This window comes from Oryctolagus cuniculus, chromosome 16 (genome assembly GCF_051225735.1).
Source record: "Oryctolagus cuniculus isolate XC-2025 breed Fujian yellow rabbit chromosome 16, ASM5122573v1, whole genome shotgun sequence".
In the NCBI taxonomy this organism is placed as follows: domain Eukaryota; kingdom Metazoa; phylum Chordata; class Mammalia; order Lagomorpha; family Leporidae; genus Oryctolagus; species Oryctolagus cuniculus.
In genome coordinates this window covers 77,720,464-77,743,832 of record NC_142882.1, presented here as the reverse complement: position 1 = coordinate 77,743,832, position 23,369 = coordinate 77,720,464, and the positions used below count along the sequence as shown (strand labels likewise).

The 23,369-nt window shown below is 41.9% G+C and overlaps 1 long non-coding RNA gene across 2 annotated transcripts in view; it reads left to right on the top strand.

Annotated features, from left to right (window-relative positions):
* The first annotated feature begins 2,225 nt into the window (after window positions 1-2,225).
* Window positions 2,226-23,369, top strand: part of LOC149121837 (uncharacterized) — a 28,900-nt gene continuing 7,756 nt past the window's right edge. The window contains exons 1-2 of one of the 2 annotated variants that reach the window (XR_016222788.1): window positions 2,226-3,147; window positions 17,118-17,612. This is a non-coding gene — a long non-coding RNA (uncharacterized LOC149121837). Of the gene's footprint in view, window positions 3,148-17,117; window positions 17,613-23,369 lie in introns of those variants that run through there. The other variant, XR_016222789.1, reaches the window with a different exon arrangement.

The following is a 23,369-nucleotide window of genomic DNA, read 5'->3' as shown; positions in this document are numbered from 1 at the left end:
CTACTTCCAGTCATTTTAATTGGGAAAACTTACACTAAACATCCACTCAAAGCTTCTAAACAATTTCTTAAAATACAGAAAGCAGTTGCAGATGAGTAACAGACTCTAATGTTAGTAAGGGAAATTATTATATATTGTATGTTTGCAGTAGTGCTACAGTGCCTGTCTTTCAGCTGTGAACATCGAAAGAGTCACACCCCTTTCACCTACATTATGATAGGCTTGTCAAGGCTTTCACACTGATTTTGTCATCCTGGCAATTGTATTAGTTTTTTTCTTTCTCATCATTTTGGTAGAAAATATTGCATCGAGCTTTGGGACATAAATATATATACATCTCCCTCACCTAAACACCAGCCAGAAATAATGTATTGAGAGAGGAGAGAGAGAGAGAGAGAATGTTTTTATGAAGTAGGGGTATTAAAAAGCATGTGGAGAAAATCCTGAGGAGAGAATCAGTGCTTGTACCACGATTAGGAAATCTGTGATTTAAATGCATGGACTTGAGCTTTGTAACACTGCCTTCACCTTGGACTATGAAGACTTGAACAAACACTATCAGTTTCTTACAGCTCAAGGCTGCATCCTTAGGATAACTGTAGCCTCACTTAAAGTGACTGCCTGAAAAAACTCAAGGCTCCGAAAGATCTCACCCCTTATTCCAGCCAACACCTGAGACAGAGCCGCTATCTCCCAGGCCGTGGGGGAGGACAGGTGGCTAATTTCAATAAGCTTGTTAATAATCCCAGATGGTTTTCACATGGACCACCCCCATGTCTTGCTGTTTGTAATTTTTTTTTTTTTTTTTGACAGGCAGAGTGGACAGGGAGAGAGAGACAGAGAGAAAGGTCTTCCTTTTGCCGTTGGTTCACCCTCCAATGGCCGCCGCGGCCAGCGCGCTGCGGCCGGCGCACCGCGCTGATCCGATGGCAGGAGCCAGGAGCCAGGTGCTTCTCCTGGTCTCCCATGGGGTGCAGGGCCCAAGCACCTGGGCCATCCTCCACTGCACTCCCGGGCCACAGCAGAGAGCTGGCCTGGAAGAGGGGCAACCGGGACAGAATCCGGCGCCCCGACCGGGACTAGAACCCGGTGTGCCGGCGCCGCAAGGTGGAGGATTAGCCTAGTGAGCCACGGCTCACTTCCCCAACTCTACTAATTTCCAGTTCACTCCATACCCCTCATCGTTTTCTGATAAGGACTAGTCACCTCTTCCAAATCGAAGGTCAGTTCACACCAGACTTTTCCTGTAGAAGTGTAGCCCTGATGAAAGTCTGCCCTTCCCACTTCAACCATGTCCAAAGGGAAAAAAAAAAAAACAGTTGGGTTCCAGCTAGCTAACAAACCATCAGTACCTGCTACTGGCATAGTGTGGGTCAATCAGGTACTCTATACAACAGAAATAGAACTGAACTCAATGGCTGCAGAGCCAAGCTAAAAATGCAGACAGGGAGCATGTGTTTCCCTAGTTAAGTTGTAGTGAACTCTAATTTTTAACCTCGAGCCTTTACTTGGTTCTTTATTCATTAACTGCCACACCAGCAGGCAATTGGTGAGTTCTGACGTTGGCCTGGAACTGTGGGGCAAAACTACCGAGAGCCTTGATAATAAGCAACCTAATTCTCCCTTCTCAGGGTGAGCAACTTATTATTCTGCTCAGGTGCAAAAGCAGTTTGAAACTGATTCTGGCTCTGGCTCTTGAAGATTTTCCCATAATCAAAAATAGACTTTCTGGCCGGCTCCGCGGCTCACTAGGCTAATCCTCCACCTAGCGGCGCCGGCACACCGGGTTCTAGCCCCGCTTGGGGCGCCGGATTCTGTCCCGGCTGCCCCTCTTCCAGGCCAGCTCTCTGCTGTGGCCAGGGAGTGCAGTGGAGGATGGCCCAAGTGCTTGGGCCCTGCACCCCATGGGAGACCAGGAAAAGCACCTGGCTCCTGCCATCGGATCAGCGCGGTGCGCCGGCCGCGGCAGCCATTGGAGGGTGAACCAACGGTAAAGGAAGACCTTTCTCTCTGTCTCTCTCTCTCACTGTCCACTCTGCCTGTCAAAAAAAAAAAAAAATAGACTTTCTTTCCTTTTAAAGTAACCTACAAAGCACTCTGCCCAGCAACATGTACATTTTATAATTTGGGGGGAAGAGAATAAGGGTGGCCTAGTGTGATACCATTTTAATGAGCCTGTTCATCCTGGAGCAAGCTCTGGGCTGTGGTGCTTAGGAGGAACATTTTTCAGTAGGTCAGAATCACTTACTGGTCGCTCTCTGTGTGTGGATTACTGTTTGTATTATTGACAATTTAAAAGAATAACAGAAGGAAAAGACTTGGACTTCAAAGAGTTGCTAAAAGCCTTTGTGGAATGTGGAGTAGCACTTCTGGGTAGGCAAGGCAGGGACAACATGCTGCAGCCAGGAGTCAACTCCTGGGCAGCAGGTCCTTCGGCGGGATAGGAGAGGGAGTGAGAACTGGACGGAAGCTATAAAAATAAAATCATCTTCAAAGCAATCCTCTAATGGCCAAATGAGACATATTAGATGAGGACTAGAGAAACCCATCAAAGTTCACACCTCTTAGGAAACACGAGATGTGGGCCAACGCTCAGTTCAATGAAATACTTGCAGATTGAAAAAAATCACATCTTCTTGAGAGACTGAAAATACAGGGCAAAGGCCAGGCCCTCCATGACAATGCAATTCTGACTCACAGAGCAGCAGCCAGTCCCAACCCATCAAGATATGGTCAGCGACTGCTAACTTGCAGCACAGGCCCAGCCAGAGAAATCCAGATTTGCCCCCACGTGATCACGTAGGAGACCTCCCTTCTTCTTAGCTCACCTCTAGCCTCCCTATGCCAACAACCTCCAATAAGAGCAGATCCAAGGCTCTCCCACCCCCTTGTTTCCCCTACAAACCTTCCCTGGCTGTCTTGGAGTCTCAGCCAAGTGTAAATGATAGTGACTGATTCCTTTGCCACAGCGAGCTCTAAATAAGCAGGCTTTGAAAATGCTCGTTTCACTGGTCTTCCTGTACCTGCACAGTTTTACTAGAAGCCCCACCTAAATACGTGCTGCGTGACCTGTTGCTGTGGACTCTGGCATCCAGCCCAGCAGGCCCTGTTGTGCCTGGCTATTCTCAGGGAGTTCACATCAATGCGGTAAGTCAGCCAGACCTAGGTCTGAATGCCAATCTCTCTCTCTCTCTTCCCCTCTCTGCTTTGAGTTCCTCAACTCTTTTATTCTGTTGGATAGCCAGAATTTATTATTGGTTCCTATTCATGTGGACTCTTCAGTGGTGTTCCTTTTTTTCTGCCTTTTGTATCTTGTTTTGTGCTGTGATTGCTTGACAGTGTTGTTTGTTCTAAGGAAAATCACAGGTTGGACTCCTATAAGCCTGGAGCTTCAGCTGGCATCAATGATCTGTGAATTTGTGGCTCTTATTGGATGGATTTTCATTTGGATAAATTCACCAAAACTGGATGAGTTTCTCCTGTGCTGAGTTTTTGTCTCTAGAGCTTGTATTGATCCAGAGACAAAGTTCCCTGGTTTTCTGCCTGTAAAGTGGAGACTTAGGGAGGTATAGATTATTGGGTTTGCATTTGGAGGCAGCCAACCTAAAACCACAGGTGCACAAGAATTTTGACCATTGTCAGCTCTCCTGGAGTTGTTTCTAAATCCTCTCCTCACTAGGAAAACCTTCCTGTAAGTGCTTCTCACTCTAGCCTGCTCCTCACACCCATCTATTTAAATGGCACAGCTTTACCAAGAATGGTTTGGGCTGTCCAGAGCCACTTTGGGGAACATTTGAATAGAAAAGAAATTGTCGGGCCGGCGCCATGGCTCACTAGGCTAATCCTCCGCCTTGCGGTGCTGGCACACTGGGTTCTAGTCCCGGTCGGGGCACCGGATTCTGTCCCGGTTGCTCCCCTTCCAGGCCAGCTTTCTGCTGTGGCCAGGGAGTGCAGGGGAGGATGGCCCAGGTGCTTGGGCCCTGCACCCCATGGGACACCAGGATAAGTACCTGGCTCCTGCCATTGGATCAGCGCGGTGCACTGGCCGCAGCGCGCCAGCCGCGGTGGCTATTGGAGGGTGAACCAACGGCAAAGAAAGACCTTTCTCTGTCTCTCTCTCTCACTGCCCATTCTGTCAATAAATAAATAAATAAAAAAGAAAAGAAATTGTCCATTTTAGGAATGTCTTAGGAAAGAAAAAGAATAGTATTTCCTTGGTCCACTGGGCAATACTTTTTGATTGGTATACAGAAGCTAGTAAATGAAATTCTGAATCAAAAATTGCTTTGTTAAAAGATTCGTTGGCCAAAGATAATAAGCAATTTTGTAAACTTAAGCCAAAATAATATTCATCTCTCTAGTAAATCCTTCCTCTTTGTCCTCCAGTTATCTCCTTACAACCAGCTTTCTCTATTCCCACCCGTCCTCTGATGGCTCGCCTTCTGCACATCCATGGGTGCCTTCTTCCTCTTCCTCCACTTCAAACCCTCATCCTTCTGCCAATGACTTTAAACATCCATTCCTCCCATGAGCTAGTTCGACAGGCAGCTATAAACATAAACCTTGGACCCAAAATGAATTGAAACTCTGATTAAGGGTTTCCCTAAACCCAGTCAAGAGTTGCAAATATTCCTAGATTTAGAATTTTCTTGTGTGCATAGGCCCTGATTGCCTAACTTGCACCCATGTTGGTCCAAAGCTCAGATGCTACATCCTGATGGCAACTTGAATTGGACTAACTCAGAAAGAAACCTTTGATATCAATCTTAGGAAACCTGAGGGTCAGAAAAAGGCTCAGAAAGGAAGCTAAAGTCTCCTGAAACCACTCCTAAAATATTTCCAGTGCAAGTTGATTGGATCACAATTTTTTGAAAAGATTGATTTATTTATTTGAAAGTCAGAGTTAAACACAGAGGAGAGGCAGAGAGAGTCTTCCATCCGTTGGTTCACTCCCCAATTGGCTGCAACGACTGGAGCTGGGCCTATCTGAAGCCAGGAGCCAGGAGTTTTTCTGGGTCTCCCACACAGGTGCAGAGGCCCAAGGACTTGGGACATCTTCCGCTGCTTTCCCAGGCCATGGCAGAGAGCTGTAATTGGAAGAGGAGCAGCCGGGTCTTGAACCCGCGCCCACATAGGATGCCAGCGCTTCAGGCCAGGGTGTTAACCCACTGCACCACAGCACTGGCCTCTGGATCACAATTGAATTGTGCAACTAGAGGGAAGATGAAACTAGGAGAATTTCTAAGGTAGCCTAGAAAATACATTTTTGACAATATTAGGAAATTAAAGAAGGCACTGCTATAATAAAAGGCTTTCATCTCATTTTGCAAATGCAATTCAACCTGAAATTGGAGAGCTACTTCAAAAACAGAAATTAAAGCGAAATTCCTGTAAACTACAACACCTGGAAGAACATTTTGAAAGGGTTTTAGAGCAAAAATGAGACATAACCCAAAGTAAACTTGTGTCCCTGCTAACCAAACATCTGAAGACTACATCCAATCAGTCGCCCTTTGACAACAACACTTCTAGTATTGTAAACAGAAGGGACATGAAGAAAGATGGTTCCATATTCCAAAAGAAAAATCAAGACAAAGAGAATCCTGCAATTGTATCAGCAAGAGTGTTCCAGAGAAGTCAAAGCACCCAGGATTCTGCTTTGCCCTTGAACACTTAGGGTGAATGAACTAGCAGAGAGGATGAACGTCATGAATTCCCGGTAGATATAATTGCTACTCTCCATGTTAAACTCTGTCACCGTAGCTCAACTTCTTACTCACAGTAAACAGACCACACAGGTGGTAAATATTTTAAATAACTTGCAGATTTTTCTTTCTTCCCAGCCCTTCAATATAACCCTTGAGCTCTTGACTGAAAAATGACCCTTTCTACTCTGTGATACTATCCCTCCTCCTGAAAATTTAAAAGACTTATTTATCAATGGAATCATAATAGTAAGGGTATAGTAGGAAGATTTTTTAAAAAATCAAATGGTAAACTTAGGAATAACTTTTTTTATTAAAATTTATTTATTTTAAAGGTAGAGTTGGGGAGAGAGAGAGACAGAAACAGAGAGAGATCTTCCATCCACTGATTCACTCTCCAAATGGTCGCAACGGCCAGAGCTGGGCAAATCCGAAGCTATGACCCAAGAGCTTCTTCCAGGTTTCCCACATGGGTGCAGGGGCCCAAGGAGTTGGGCTATCTTACACTGCTCTCTCAGGCACATTAGTGGGGAGCTGGATTTGAAGTGAAGCAGCCAAGACTCAAACTGGCACCCTTATGGGATGCTGGCACAGCAGGCAGTGGCTTTACCCACTACAACACAGCTCCGGCCCCTAGAAAGATTCTCTCATGAGGGTCTAGAGGACTCCTCTATTCCTAATTAAGTTGTTTCTACTCTGGACTTACCTTGGCATAACATTTCATAGGATACAATGAAAGATGAGATGATCATTTCATAAGATAAGATTTCATGGATAAGAACTGTGCTCATCTGAAGCCAGGAGCCAAGCGCCTCCTCCTGGTCTTCCATGCGGGTGCAGGGGCCTAAGCACTTTGGCCATCCTCCACTGCCCTCTCAGGCCACAGCAGAGAGCCAGACCGGAAGAGGAGCAACTGAGACTAGAACCCGGTGCCCATATGGGATGCCGGTGCCACAGGTGGAGGATTAACCAAGTGAGCCATGGCGCCGACCCCATCTGTCACTTTCTAAAAGGGCCTGAGCAAGTATCATCCAGTCATTGATTCTACATGAAACCAGTTGCTTCAGTGCAGTGGGTCTTTGCTCTGTCTTACTCAGTGTACTTTTTTTTTTTTTTAAAGATTTATTTATTTATTTGAAAGGCAGAGGTACAGCAAGGCGGGGAGGGGGAGGGGGAGAGAGAGAGAGGTCTTCCATCCGCTGGTTCACTCCCTGGATGATGGCACCTGCCAGAGTTGCCACTACTGTTTGTATCCCTGTCTTGAGTCTCTGCAGTGCAAGCAATGGAGCCCATGCACTATGTAACTAACTTGTTTTTTCTTACTTGGGTTGTCTGTCTCAACCACTCAGAATTTTCACATTTGAACAATGTTGGTTTCTAGCTATGATAAGCTCCTAAGCACCCCAGTCACACCTAACCCTACTACCTAACCCTACACTCCAAGTCAATGCTTCTAATTGCTACTGTCTTATTCTAAAGAGAAATATGGACATACACTCTGTCTTAAAAAAAAAATGCATGGAGACGATGAGGTACACAAAACGAAAGAGGCCCTGATCCAAAGATTTTTGGAGTTAAGCTGTCTACTCCCTGTTTGTCAAGTCTTTAAATAAACGAGGCTATATTCTCTCATTCTCTAAGCTAACCTCTGAACACTGACTTCTAAACACGTGTACAGAATCTGAGTAGTAAATTGCCAATGACTTCATAGTCATCTCCACTAGCTGGTATGTTAGGAGGGTTGCTAGTAAGAACAGCTTGAGGAATGCATCTTTCCAGTCATGTAGTTTTGTAGAAATGTCAAGACTGCAGTTAGTGAAATTCCAGTCAACCATGCAGAAAAACTAACATTTTGTCTTCATGAATGTGATAGAAAAATTATGCAGATATCAAAAATAGGTGAAATTGAGTGTTACAGGGCTCTTTCATCACAGTATTGGGCTTGCATCTTTGGTTAATTTTCTATTTTCCACATTATTTTATAATTCTGTAGGGAAGCAGATTAACTTGTGTATTTTTGGCCAGTAAAGATGCATACAGCTTCTGCCCTGTGTCATTTATTGCCCTGTAAGATATTAACCAGTTCAGTAATCAATACTAATATTGTTTTGTTAAATCACCTATTGATTCCTGGTTCCTCAAGTGCTGTCTGTACTAGTTTGAATATATTATTGGTAACTTCATTAATGAGTTTAATAATATCTTTGATACATGTTCATTTGATATTTGTATAAAAGATAGGATTGTAACTTTATGAAAATAATTTAACCATTACAATTTGAATCTCTTGAAGGAAAGCCATCGTATGAGTTATTCTCCTAAATATTTATATATGATAATATATAACAGTACTCAGAGTTATAGTATGGAATCACCCTTGCATTCTCAAGATAAAATATGCTTGAATTTTTAAGAAGATTTATTTATCAAATTCAGAAAGAGAGGGAGACAGAGAGAGAGAGAGAGAGAGAGAGGTATCTTCCATTTGCTGGTTCAAATGCCAACAATAGCCAATGCTGGGTCAAGTTGAAGCCAAGAGCCAGGAACTAAAACTTGATTTCCCAAATGGCTAGCAGGAACCCAAGTATTGAGCCATCATTTGCTGTCTTCCCAGGGACTTTATCAGGTAGCTGGATTGGAAGCAGAAAAGCTGAGATTCAAATCATATGGGATGTGGAAATCCTAAGTAGCAGCTTAATTTGTTGTGCCACAATGCCCAGCCCTCTACTTGATATTATTGTGACAAACTGTATTTAATATTTGTATTTAGGATATGTACATTTATAACTGTAACACAATTATTAGAAAAAGGGAAAATCATGATGTGTACAAATATAAAAATAACATAGAAAGTTTTTACAGGGAGAGTCAACACAGGGAAAAACCTACATGAAGTAAAGGAATGTTGAAGGGAGTTGCAAACGGGAACAAAACTTTTTTCCACAGGGCAAGAAACTGAAAGTCATTACTGGAAAAGACAACATCTATACATTTATCAGCTGTATAAACATAAAAAGCAATCAAAATAGCTTAAAGCTAATAAACAAGAGCAGAGTCTGATAACCTGGAAAAGAATGCTATGGGTGATGCATAGTTTCATTCGAAACACAAAGAAAATTTTGATATAGTCATTGGTAAAACTGGTCAGTAAGTTAAACTTTTATGTACCATTTACTGCATTTTGGTATTGCACAAGGAGATCAGTTTTGCAACTCTCTGTATTAGTTAAGTTTTCTTAACTTATACAGCCCCTGAGGCTGCATCAGATGACAGATGGCAAAATGGTGGGAGTGCCTGTAAGAGGGAGAGCGCATGGTGAAACAGGGGGCCAGAGAGTGGGGGTTTGGTCTTGCTCCTTTACAACAACCAACTCTCCTAAAAGCCAACTCTTGTGAAGGCAGCAACTCCCATTGACCTAATCACCATGCACTAAGCCCCAGGTCCTAAAGGTTCTACTACTTCCCACAAGCACCGCACTGAGGACCAAGCCTCCAACGTATGAACCCTTGGGGAAATACCGAACCCCATCTAAACCGTACCACCTCTGTTTGGAAAGTTTCAGGACACATGGACATAACTAAAGTCGGTGGAGTCTGAACTTTAATGGCCCTGTCCTTCCCTAGAAACCCCCAATAATCTAGCAAAAACATCCAGGATCAACTTTGTTGGAACTCTGAAAGGTAATCAAACAAATGCAGCTACAAGGGGATGATTAATTGGGAGGAAAGCCACTGAAACAAGGTGAAAGAAATTTGTGACAGTTTAACTTAGCCTTGGCCTACCCTCTCGCCAGCTCAATAGAGGACCTAAGGCAGCACCCTGTGTTCCTGGTGTGGGGACATGGTTACCCAGGGAGTCGAGTGGACCTTGTATTTTTCTCTTTGACTTACTGTGGGTTCCCTGAAGTACTAACACAATGGCTCTGCCTTCCATCCACCTAACTTGGAGCTCTCTCAAGGTGGAAAAGCAGTGTTCTCTAAAACATTGTTCTTTAATAATACATGTTCTTCTGAAGTACTAAAAGCCAAAAGAATGTCTTATATGAACCAGCAAAAGAAATAACATTTGGGGGCCAGGTGCTGTGGGTGCAGCAGATTAAGCCACCCCTTGAGCTGTCTGCATCTTCTAGTGACTTGCCTGGGATGGAATCCCACCTCACTTCTGATCCAGCCTCCTGCTGACATGCCCGGGAGGCTGTCGGTCATGATTCAAGTGCTTGGCTCCTGTCACCCATGTGGGAGACTGAGACAGCCCAGTCCTGGCTGTTGTGGACGTTTGGAAAGTGAATCAGAGAATGGAAAAACTCCCTGCTCCTCTCCCTGCCCCTCCCACTTAGTCACCCTGCCTGTTTTAAAAAGAAGAAAAAAAAAAAAGCCATTTGGGGCAATAGATACACAGAAAGCCATAAAGAAAATTGGGGAGTAAAAATCCTTGGGAACTAAGGGCTTTGAAATGCTCTTGCCTATCCTGGGGAACCTGGAATGCCTCACACACACCCAGGCCTGCTCTTCAAAGACCTCAGAAGCCCAGCAACCTGTCTCCTCTGGCTGACCTTTAGGCTCACTGAAAACAGGAAGTGAAGCTGGAGGCAGAGTTTTAAAAAGGCTTGGCCAAGCCGTGCTTCAACACAGGGCAAGCCCGACCCCTCCCCTCTAATGCTAATGCTACGTTTTTATCTGTGTCTTGGTCTCTGCCTCTGTCTCTCTCTGTCTCTAGGGTTTCATAAACACAGGGATGAGTCTGTGGGCTCTCTTGATTAATTTATCTATTTCTACGTCAGAATCCTAATGTTTTAATTAAATACACTCAAGTAAATTTTTATACTGGGTAGTGCAACTTATTTTTTAAGATTTATTTATTTATTTGCAAGTCAGAGTTACACAGAGAGAGGAGAGGCGGAGAGAGAGAGAGACAGAGAGGCAGAGAGAGAGAGAGGTCTTCTATCTGTTGGTTCACTCCCCAGTTGGCTGCAACAGACGGAGCTGTGCTGATCCAAAGCCAGGAACCAGGAGCTTTTTCCGGATCTCCCACGCAGGTACAGGGGCCCAAGGACTTGGGCCATCCTCTACTGCTTTCCCAGGCCATAGCAGAGAGCTGGATCAGAGGAGGAGCAGCCAGGACTAGAACCTGTGCCCATATGGGATGCCAGCACTGCAGGCAAAGGCTTAACCCACTACACTACAACACCAGCCCTCGTAGTGCAACTTTTTTAACACTACTTTTTTATAAACTTCTTGCCAAGTTTTTTGTGTTTGCTGTTTTATATAAACTTGATAATGATTTTATTGAGTACAATGGTTAAAAATTTGGGTGATTTTTATGGGAATTACATATTTATATATTATTTTGAGAAGGAAGGACTTGAAGTCTTCCAATTCCAGAGAAATATGTTGGTATTTAATCAGTATAGTCATGATATTTAATATTTTTAAAAATTATTTTCTTGAGATTCTATGTTTCTTGGTAAATTTATTCCTACATAGCTTTTTCATTATTATGGATGTGATTTTCTGTTTTAATTTTTTTGAAGGATGTAGGGACAGAGACAACAGACAGAGATCTTCATCCAGTGGTTCACTCCCCAAATGCCTGCGACAGCCAGGACTGGGCAAAGCTGAAGTCAGGTGCATGTAACTCCATCTGGGTCTCACACATGGGTGGCAGGGACTCAAGTACTTGAACTATCATGTGCTGCCTCCCATGATGTACGTAAGCAAGACTGGAAGTGGAAGACCTAGGCCTCAAATCAGTCACTCCAGTATGAGATGTAGGCATCCAAAGTAGTGACTTAAAACTGCTGGGCCAACCATGCATCCATCCATTTTAACTTCTCTTTTTAAATATTTTATTTATTTGAAAGGCTGGATGATATATATAGAGGGAGAGACAGAAAGAGCTATCTTCATCTGCTGGTTCACTTCCCGTATGCCTACAACAGCCAGGGCTGGTCTATGACGAAGCCAGGAGCCTGGACTTCCATCTGGTTGCAGAGACTCGAGTACCTGCACCATTTTCTGCTGCTGTGCAGTTGCATTAGAAGGAAGTGGGGTCAGAAGTGGAGGCACAGTGCAGAAGGCAAACACCTAGCAATGGCCCATGCAGCGTTGCTTCTCCATGTCTCCATGAATCATCTTTGGGGAATTTCACCACATGCATGCTACGGAGCTACAGGGAGGGGACACATTTTCCCAGCGGAGCTGCAGGAGGGGTTCCTGTTGGCGTCCCTTGAGCCCTCACCAGGTCTTGGGGGAGGAGTTCCCTTTCCTTTCTTAACCCTTGTTTTTCCCTTTCCTTTGTTCCCATGAAGTGGTTCACATGTTTTTGGGAGAAGGGAGGGAAGGATACAGTCCGGGACACTCTGGGCTGGAGTCAGGAAGGGCCTGGAAGGCATGTGCCCCCTCCCCCTGGGCCCCTGTGGATCTCTAAGTTCCCTCGGTGGGTGATGGTACTGGGACTTGGGAAGTTGTATGAGTTGTCCTTGGAAGGGGCAGGAGTTGAAATTAGTCAGCCCCTTCTGCCCCCATGAGGTTGGGGTCCTTTTCCCCCAACTTCTCACATTTTTAAAAGGCATTTTTTTTTAATCTGTACAGTTAGAGCAACTTTTTATGTCAATAGAAATGAGAAATGTGAGAAAAAAGAAAAAAAAGTGGAGGCAGGACTTGAACCAGACACTCTGATAAAGGATGCAAAGGTCCCGAATGACAGCTTAACCTGCCGTGTGCCGTGCCACCATGTTCACCCTCCATTTTAATCTCTATCTGGATTTCTAGTGTAAAACACTATTGATTTCAACATATAAGCATGCCTCAAAATGTCCACGCAAAATGGAATTAAAAGTTTTAATTTAAACAATTTATTTTAGTTCCAAAAAATTTTTGAAATCCATGACTAGTTATTTTTATCATATGCATTTTCTGTGAACTTTTTGAAGTACTCTCATATTAGTCATTTATTAGATTCACTAGCTATAATAGTCATTTAAAATGATGAGCAATGTTAATGGTAGCAGAGATTCCTGTCTTTTTCTCATTTTAATTCGCTGGCATCAGTGTTTTCTATTTTATATGATGTCTATAGTTAGTTTCTGGGAAACATTCTGTCCTTAAGGACTTCTTTTACTTAAGCGCCGGGGTCTGAAAAGTTTGCTGCACTGTCCCAAATGTCCGCTGATATCATCACGCATTTTTAAGTTTTCATAATTGTAAATATGTTGATAGAGCCCCTAACTGTAATTGCCTTTCTTGTGTAAATCCTCCTGCCCTGGAAGAAAACCCACATTTCTTCTTTGGTCTGCAAGATCTGGCTCCCGCCTGCCTTCATTGTTATCCTGCGTGGTGGTTTTCTAGCCCTCTGCTCGTGTGTGGCACTCTCAGCCTCTCTGTATCTGCACCATCATCAAACCTTTGTACACAGCTGCTTTGGCAGGAATGCTCTCTCCCTCGTTCTCTACTTGGCAGACACATCATATTCCTCGTGTTCTCAGGACGGCTTTCTCTGACCAGTCTGTTTAAAGAAGATTCTTCTACGTATCCTCCCTCCTATTATTCAGTTTCTTTACATTGATTTTTTAAAACTGTATTTAACTTGCTTTGTGTGTGTGTGTGTGTGCTCTAGTTCAGAATCAGCAAACCTTTTCTAAAAAGAATCAGGTAGTGAATATTCTAGACTTGGTGGTCCGTATGTTCTTTGTTACAGCTACTCAGCTTTGCCACTGTTGTATGAGAGCAGACATAAACAAATGGAGGTGGCTGTGGTCCAATAGAAGTGTTTACCAAACAAACAAACAAAATACCCAGGCAGCAAGGAGATTTAGCTCACAGGCTGGCGTTTGCTACTCATGGTCTGTTGCGGCTTCTGCCTCTCTAGCCCAGGAGATGAAAGATGTTGTGTCCTTACTTCCTGCAACTTGCCTGGTTGATAGAGGTGGTCAGCACCTGATAAACTCTTACTTTAGTATAGGCCTGAATTCTGCTTGCTGTCTTTTTAAACTTTTCAAGAATTTGAGCATCTGTTTTTATAAATGGTGTTAGTGCTTTTTTATTTCTAAATGCTTTTGTCAGCAATGTGTGATGCTATAAATGTTTTGGGGAATTTTTCCTTATTTTTCTAAACTGTGAGTAGTTTGAGTTACAGGGGATATTCTTGGGAGGTTAGATAGAACTCAGATATAAAACTATAGTGGGGTGTCACCATTTTGACTGTAGATTGTTAACAAATGTGTCTTGTTTGTTCCGAATTTTCAGTTCTTCTTAGGTCAACAATAAAATTTGCTTTTGCAGAAAAGCCCCCATTATGCCAGATTTTCAAAGTTATTTCTAGAAAGTGGTGTATGATATGACAGAAGGAAAAAATGGACACAAGTCTTTGCAACCTTTCTCATCACCAAGAATTGGAGTCTATTTCCTCATTTTTTTTAAATTGGGAATGGCCTTGTGATTTGCTGTGTCCAATAGAATGTGCAAAACATGTTTTATTTGAGTTCACAGACTGTTCCTTCAAGAAGATGTATGGCTCTGTTGTTGTTTCAGAACTCACAACCTCCACCTGGACAGGCCCGGGTAGATGAGCGGAGGACGGGACACCAAGGGGAGAAAGGTCCCAGTTGTGTAGTCCATGTCAGCTGAGATCATTCACAAACCAGCAAGCCTCAGCTGGCTGCCAGCAGACCAGCAGACAGAGGGTTCTGAGCGGAAAGGTCATCCGATTGAGTGCAAGCCCAACCGATACAGCCAAACTGTTGTACTGCCAGCTGAAGAAATGTTTCGTGTTTTACTGATTTAAATTTCACGGTGCCTTGTTCTACAACAAAAGCTAATCGATGTAGCATCTATTCATTAATTTCAAATTTTACCTGTAATCATTTTCTTCTTTGTGTTTTAGTGTACTTGTGGCAAGTTACTTATTTGGTTCTTTTCCTACTTTACCAAATCCAATGATTATTTCATTCCACTGGGCATTTCATTCTTCATAAAGCAGCAGGACTTCTATGTAAAGCATGCCTTTAAGTAGAGGTTTATCTGAGTTCTTTGAGATTTATTCTGGCATTTTGTCTTTTTTCCCCCACTTTTTTTTTTGTCACTCTTTGGTGATTTCACATTTCATTTGAAAACCCTATTTCTAGGCAGGCATTGGTCTAGAAGTTAAGGTGTTGCTTGGGATGCCTGCATTCAAGTCCCCGGATCTGAGTTCTGACACTGCTGTAGATTCTAGCTTCTCGCTAACGCTCACTCTGGGAGGCAACAAATGATGGCCCAATTAATTGGGTCCTTGCCACTCATGGGGGAGACCTGGATTAAATTCCTGGCTCTTGGTTTTGGCCTAGCCTAGTTTTAGCAGATAACAAAATTCTAAATTCTAAAATTCACTAATTAATTAAACTATACAATTCTATTTCTTTTTGTCATCATTTTAAAGTGTTTTCTGTCATAAAGCAACTAAGTTTATATTATTTTATGTTGTATTGATTTTGATTTTTCACATTTTAGTGAAAGAACATACTTGCTAAATCTCAGTTTTTAAGTTTTTCATCTGCTTGGTTTTAGATTGATTTTTGTAATTGTCCTATAACAGTAAGAAAATCATACAATGATATGGATGGATATAAAATATATACATATATAATTAAGCAGGTACTAACTTGTTCAAAATTTTTGTTTTCAGTTTTTTGGTAAATAAATATTAGTGTTTTTTAAGCAATTTTATCTTTTTTACTATAAATTTCCTTTTGTTTTTAATACTTTCAAATTTTACCATATTGACATTAATATGGTAAAATCAATTTAAAAAAATTTAAAATTAAAAATATTGTTTTGTTTATTTATGCCTACGATATCTTTGTCCTTTTATATTCACTCTTTGTCTATTATGGTCAGTGTATGGTTAGAGTTTATTTCTTAGAGAAATGTGAGAATCTGTCTTTTGAAGGGGGAATTTATTGAAGCCAGTTAATCAACTTGATCCATCCAACTTCTATTTATCCTTGAGTATAGTTTTTTTTAAACAATGAGAGAGCGAAGCGGGGAGAGAGAGAGAGAGAGAGAGAGAGAGAGAGAGAGAGATCTTTCATCTGCTGGTTCACTCTCCACGTGGCCGCAATGGCTAGGGCAGGGCCAGGCTGAAGCCAGGAGCTTCATCCAGGTCTCCCATGTGGGTAGCAGGGGCCCAACACTTGGGCCATCTTCTGATGCTTTTCCTGGGATCACTAGCAGGGAGGTGGGTCAGAAATAGAGCAGCTGGGACACCGGCAGGCGCCCATATGAGATGCTGGAATTGTAGGTGGTGGCTTTTCCCGCTGTGCCACAAAGCAGGACCCATGCTCTGGAGTGTATTTTGTTACAGGCTTCTCCTTCTCCCCATAAATTCCTTGTGTTAATCTTTATAAAAAATTCTTATCTTACTAATTTATTCTATTCTATTGACCTGTTTTAATGAATCTGCTCTAAGCCTCTGGGTGATGTTCCAAATGAAATAATGAGTGTGTTCTTCTGCCCACTCTCTCTGCCACCATTCTCCACTCTTCTGATGCTGGGGATTGCTGGGCTGTCCCGGAGCTGGAAAGCAAAGCTGTAGAGAGGCAAGATGGCCGAGTTTTCTGGAAATTCTGCGTGCGTATAGAAAGAATGAGCTAATGAGCAGGGGAGTACGGGGAGAGGAACTTCCTCCCTCAGAAAGTATCTGCAATGAGAAGGTGGTGTCCAGCCAGCTTCCATGTCATTGACCCTCTTCCTGTGAGGGCTGCATCCGTTCCCCACTGCATTGTTCCAGGGCAAAAGGGCAAGCGTTCGCTGGCTATGATTAGAGTTGTTTAAACCTGAACATCTGCTGTTAATTAGTATAAATCCTTCCAATGTTCTGATATATGATGAATTCTAATCCTCAGTTTCCAGAGGCATTGCACATGTTTTTCTAATTTATGTTTTCATAGATATTTCCTAAGATTTATTGCGGGTTTTTGTAGCCAGTGAAAAAGTAAGACACAATATTGCCTAACATTTGGAAAATACAGGAAAAAAACCTCCAAGAGAATACACCCATAATATATCTACATGAAAATGCTGTCTCCAGATTTTTGTATATATTATTCTAATTCTGATTTAATCTGTTATTGTAAAACTACCATCAGTCTATTTGTAAACCATTTTATATGTTTAAATCTATATATCATGGACATTGTATCTTCTACTTACTATTCTTCAGAAACATAATTTTTATTGTTACTTACTATCTTATATATAATCCCAGAAAATTATTTTCAGATTTGTCAGAATTGTGCTGGGATTTTTTTCATCTTTTAGTATCCTCTGGACTATGTGTATATTCGCTTTAATCAAATTTATTCATTTTTGTTTACTTCCTTTCATTTTTTATTAGACTATGTAGTGTTTATCAATACTTTTTTTTTTTTTTTGACAGGCAGAGTGGACAATGAGAGAGAGACAGACAGAGAGAAAGGTCTTCCTTCCGTTGGTTCACCCCCCAATAGCTGCTGCAGCCGGCGCACCAAGCTGATCCGAAGCCAGGAGCCAGGTGCTTCTCCTGGTCTCCCATGCCAGTGCAGGGCCTAAATACTTGTGCCATCCTCCACTGCCTTCCTGGGCCACAGCAGAGAGCTGGGTTAGAAGAGGAGCACCTGGGACAGAATCTGGCGCCCCAACCGGGACTAGAACCCAGTGTGCCGGCCCCGCAGGCGGAGGATTAGCCTATTGAGCCACAGTGCCAGCCTATCAATACTTTTTAAAACTTCTTTGGTAAACTTTATTTCAAATATTTATAAAAGTTGAATGAGTGGATAGGGAACTCCTGTATGCACATTACCAGATGTATCAGTTTCCATTTTGCCCCATTTTCTGTATTAGTATGTTTATATGTATATATGTACATTATAAATAAAATATATATGTACTTTTCCACTATTCTACCTCTTTTGTAAACCATTTGAGAGTAAGATGTGAGATTTTAAGATATGGCACCTGTATTTCACTAATTACTTTTGTTATGTATTTCCTAAGAATATCTTCTTACTTAACTGCACAGTTGTAAAAATTGGGAAATTAGACACTGGCATACTGCTATTGAATCTGCAGCCTATACTAAAATTCATCTATTCCTAAATAATATCCTTTATAGCATTACTTTAATTTTCATATCTCTTTAATTTTTCTTAAATCTAGAAGAAATTCTCATCCTTTTTGTAACTTACTTGACCTTGAAATGTTGAAGAGGGCAGAGCAGTTATTTTGTGGAATATGCTACAATGTGACTTTATCTGATCCTTCTTTAAGATAAGGTTTGTGTTATGCATTTTGGCAGAAATATCCTAGAAGTGATGTTGGGTCATTTCAGCGCAAAACAGAAGGAGTGAGTTGGTGCCCACAACAATGGTGTGTGGTGGTTTTGATCACTGACTGAGGTGGTGTTTGTGGTTTTCTCCACTTTAGAGTAATAGCTTATCCCTTTAATTCTAACTGATACTGTGAGGCTATGAAAACAACTTGACCCTACTCAGACCATTACTTATTTAACATCTCTAGAGGATTTTTAACTCAATCACACATTATTATACTATATGAAGGAGTTTTCATTCTCCATTTCCTTCCAGCTATATGGACTCAGTGATTCTTATTTTATTAAATTATTTATAACCCATTACTACCATTATTTCTTTTGATCTGCAACTTTTCCCAAAGTTAACTAGTGGACGCGCCTTGAAGCTGCCTTCTTTTTTCTTTTCTTTTTCTTTTTTAACCTTGACATTTTATTGCTTTTTCATTAGTTCTATTTCCTGTTGTTAAATCTGTTTCCATGTGTACTCACAATACATTGAATTATGATGCATAGGAGATTCCTAAAAAAAAAAAAATCCACTTTTTCCTCAAAGGTGTTCAATTACAATGATCTTGACTTGATCAGACATTTTCTGCATTAGAGACTAACTTACAGGTGAAGCAGTACACATGGTTAGATGTCAGGACACACTCACCACCTCCCTTGTGTCACTGCAATTGTTTGTGGGAAAGCATGTGTTGTTTTTACCTTTAGGAAAACATTCTTTCCACAACATGGACTGAGGGGCTCACTGATTTATTAATGCTGTCATAGCACTACTTTGCTCTTTGGACTGTTTCTCTTTGTCATCCGTTACAAAGTTTTGGTTTCCACTTTTGCTTACGATGAGAGCTTGTGGACCCCTAACTGTTTGTGGATTTTCTACACACCCAGGCTTTGATCTTAAAAGTGTTACGAAGATTGTTCTTTGAGCTCATCAATGTCTTGTAGGAGGGGGCTTTAAAAAGTTTGTGGAAAGTGAAACTAAAAGATAAAGTTTGTTTTAGTGCAAAACATTTTGAAACTCAGGCATAGTTTCTTTACAAGATGCATTAGCAAGAAGCAGAAATTTGGAGCGGAGCCAGAACTTGAATCCAAGCACTCTGATATGAGATGCGGTTGTCTTAACTGGTGTTTTAACCACTGTACCAAATGCCTCCTCTGAGCCAGCGGGGTTTGCTTGTTATTTAGGTGTCACTCGGCTAAGGCTGTAACTAATGCTAAAGAGCAGCATGGGTTGGACACTGGACGGGTCACGAGCTTTCCCAGGCATGGTCACGGCTTCCCTCCACTCCTCAGCAGTGGGGGACAAGCGCTGTAGTCCCTTTCTTCACTTAGAATCCCTTCTGATTCTTCTGACCTTTCCCAGTGATTTTTTGAACACTTCCTTACCTTCTGGTGGAAGTAGGTGTTTCAGGGTCATTTTATTCTTTCTCTCCCCCCGGCCTGGAGTCTGCTGTTTTCCCAAGAAAGCCTGGCACCTTTTGGTGGAGACAGTACTAGATACCAAGATTTGCAAGTTGGGTGTGCTCATTGCTGTGATGTGTCATTGCCACTAGTCCCTTTGACAAAGCGAACTAGGAGACCTTTATCTATCTATGCTTTTTTAAAAATGATATAGCCGCTTTTTGTTTGTTCTAAAGATTTCCTTATTTATTTGAAAGGCAAAGTTACGAGAGACAGAGATCTTCCATCTGCTGATTGACTCTCCAAATGACCACAATAGCTGGAGTTGGGCCAGACTGAAGCCAGGAGCCAGGAACTCCAACTGGCTTTTTTCCAACTTTGCATCGGGGGCAGGGAACCAAGCACTTGGGCCATCATCTGCTGCCTTGCCAGGCACATTTGTGGGGAACTGAATCTGAAGTGGAGCTGCTGGGACCTGAACCAGCACCCAGAGGGGATGCTGGCATTGCAAGCAGCAGCTTAACTCTCTGTGCCACAACACTGGTCCCCTATACATCACTTCTATGTTTTGTTTTATATCTAATTTAATAAATATTTCTTCCAATCTCAGCTTAATACCACAGGGCACACTTTAAAAGTTTTTATCCTCTCTGTTCTGAGCATTGAGAAACTGGGATCCCGTTATCCTTAATATTTTTACTAATACTGACCACACTTGAAACAGACAAGGAGGTGTCACAGGAAAGTCTCTTATAGCGTCTGTTGCTCTGTAAGTTCTTGTAATTTAAAATCACCAATATATTGTCAATATTCTTTTTTTTTTTTTTTGACAGGCAGAGTGGACAGTGAGAGAGAGGGAGACAGAAAGAAAGGTCTTCCTTTTGCTGTTGGTTCACCCTCCAGTGGCCTCCGTGGCTGGCGCGCTGTGGCCGGCGCACCGCGCTGATCCGAAGGCAGGAGCCAGGTGCTCCTCCTGGTCTCCCACGGGGTGCAGGGCCCAAGCACTTGGGCCATCCTCCACTGCACTCCCGGGCCACAGCAGAGAGCTGGCCTGGAAGAGGGGCAACTGGGACAGAATCCAGCGTCCCGACCAGGACTAGAACCCGGTGTGCCGGCACCGCAGGCGGAGCATTAGCCTATTGAGCTGTTGCGCCGGCCGTCAATATTCTTATAATTATTGATTAATGGTTATGAATACTTCTAATTACTATTAATAGTTATGATGTATTATTCTAATAATTGCCATATTTAGGTATGATAGTCCCTGGACTTCTTCAGTAGTTAGCACCAACACATCCAAGCAAGAAGTGTACTTATTTTTTCACCATCTCTTAACTTGGTGATATCAAATAGTACAAATGGAATCACACTCTGTGTAATCCTTTTCCTTCAGCTTCTTTTCATTCAGCACAAAGTCTGCAATCATTCATGTTGTCTTTTGTGTATCAAAGAACCAGTTCTCGGGTTTAGTCACCATTTTATTTTTCTTATAATTCAATATTTCTTTTATCTTTATAATTTCTCTTTCCTTTTGCCTTAAGACATGATCTTTTTCTTTAACTTCATGAATTTAATGCTTATTTTATTTACTTTTGTTCCTCCTTGCTTCCTCCTTGCTATGTCAAAAGCATATTTAGGGCCGGGGCCGAGGCTCACTAGGCTAATCCTCTGCCTGCGGCGCCGGCACCCTGAGTTCTAGTCCCAGTTGGGGTGCTGGATTCTGTCCTGGTTGCTCCTCTTCCAGTCCAGCTCTCTGCTGTGGCCCGGGAGTGCAGTGGAAGATGGCCCAAGTGCTTGGGCCCTGCACCTGCATGGGAGACCAGGAGGAAGCACCTGGCTCCTGGCTTCAGATTGGCGCAGCGCCGGCTGTAGCAGCCATTAGGGGAGAGAACCAACAGAAGGAAGACCTTTCTCTCTCTCTCTCTCTCTCACTGTCTAACTCTGCCTGTCAAAAAAAAAAAAAAAAAGCATATTTAGGATTATTACATAAATTTTGTCCCTGGGTTTTCCTAAGGCCACGTGCTGTATTCAAAAAACAAAAACATAGTATCTTAACTGTTTTTTAATTAACACTATTTTCAAAAGACTTTGTAAATGGTCATTGCTTCCTGGTGAATTTTGTCCCTTCCCATATAGATTCTCAGTACCATTCACTGCCTGCCGCCTCTGCTCACCTCAAAATGTAACACTGACCACCTTCCAAACTCTTGGTAAGGAATTGAACGGGGTACTTCAGGGTTGACTTCAGACCAAAAGCATCACCTCCCTCCTCAGAAGGGAGAATTACAGTTCAGCTGAGCATCTGCCTTCAATATCACCTCCTCTTCGTTACGTCTAATGAAAATTGTTTCGTGTCTGAAGCATGAGCACTTCAGTCTTCCCTACTTTCCTGTGTTGTGACACGTCCCTTCAGTTTTCATATCCTTTGGACAACAGGAAAACAGACACTAAACCATTAGGGTGAGTGATAAGCTGAATTTTCTGCTAGATAAGGCAGGCAAAATATGAATACAATGATAATATGGATGATATGAATATAATAAAAATATGAATGCAAACATAGAAAGGAATAGGCTCTGAAAGATAGGAGCTTCTCACTATGTATTGGAGAGTAACTGAGACAACTAAGATTCTCAGATAATTAGATCTAGAATAATTCTAAGATAATTAGTTTAAAAAATTGGAGATTGACTTACATAAGGTACCCAGAAGAGGAACCGCTTCTATGAAAACTGCCTTCCCGACCAAGGGCAAAGATACAGTCAATGAAAGCAAATCCATGAGGTTTCATCAACAAGAGCAAGCTGCTGGCCTGATGCACTAAGTATTTAGTTTCCTACGTTAGAGTTAGGAGAGTGCAGTGGAGCTCATGCATGCTAATTTCTGTGACCCAGGTCTGCTTGTAACATTACAAACTGTGCAAAAATCAAATCCATTGAGTTTAGTCAACATCGTCTAAATGAATCAAAATACCTCAGGCTGTTTTCTTGTTGATTCTGGTCAGTTCTCCAAGAAAAAATGTTCTTATCCCTTCCTAAATTCGCTCTGCCCTTGTGTGTTTCACTCACAGGCAACCTCCACACTCAGGGTCACGCAGCAAAGAAGTCTGCATTTAGAAGCTCAAAGCTCAGCAACAATTCCCTCCACTGCTTTTCTCGTATTAGGCAGGATTTAGGAAGGATGAATTGGATGCCTGGCTGGAAGCTGCCATGTCACCTACAATCTCATGATGGACATTTTGTATATAATCTGTGGGTTAGCAGATGCTGCTGTTATTTTTACTTTACTAGAAATTATTCATTTTTAAAAAGATTTAGATCTGTCTTCATAAAGCATTTATTTGAATTATCATTCAAAGTACCTATTTCATAGATTCTCTAAGTTAACCGAATGATAGTATTACTTTCCAGCAGATACTTGAATCATCTAAATTCCTTGAACAAAATCATTTATTACTGATTTTCAAAATGGTGAAATCCAGCAAAGGAAATATTGTAGATGTGGCCTGTTCTAACTTTGTTTAGTTCTTGTTTTCTTGTCAACCTATTGAGGATATTTGGTTTTGTTGCTATATGTTTTCTCATATGTATTTGTCAGAAAGCAAAAACGATAAACACCTTAATGAGAGCATTAACTTCTCACCATCCCAACCTGCCTGAACTTCAGGTTCTCCTTGGTAATCAAAACTAAAAAGGATAAATTGATTGTTGCATCTAGATATTGTCAGTCAGTAACAATTTATGCCTGGAAGAATAAAAGGTCTCTCACTCAAATGAAGCAAATAATATTAGGCTGATAAATGTTTATTGTAATAATTTTTTGAAAAGTAAAACAGATGTCAAAATGAAACTCAAAATTGTAGCTTAAAGGGGGTTTGAAATGAGTAATCCCTTTACATGAAGAAGAATTCCTTTTCTTAATAAAATGTATGTC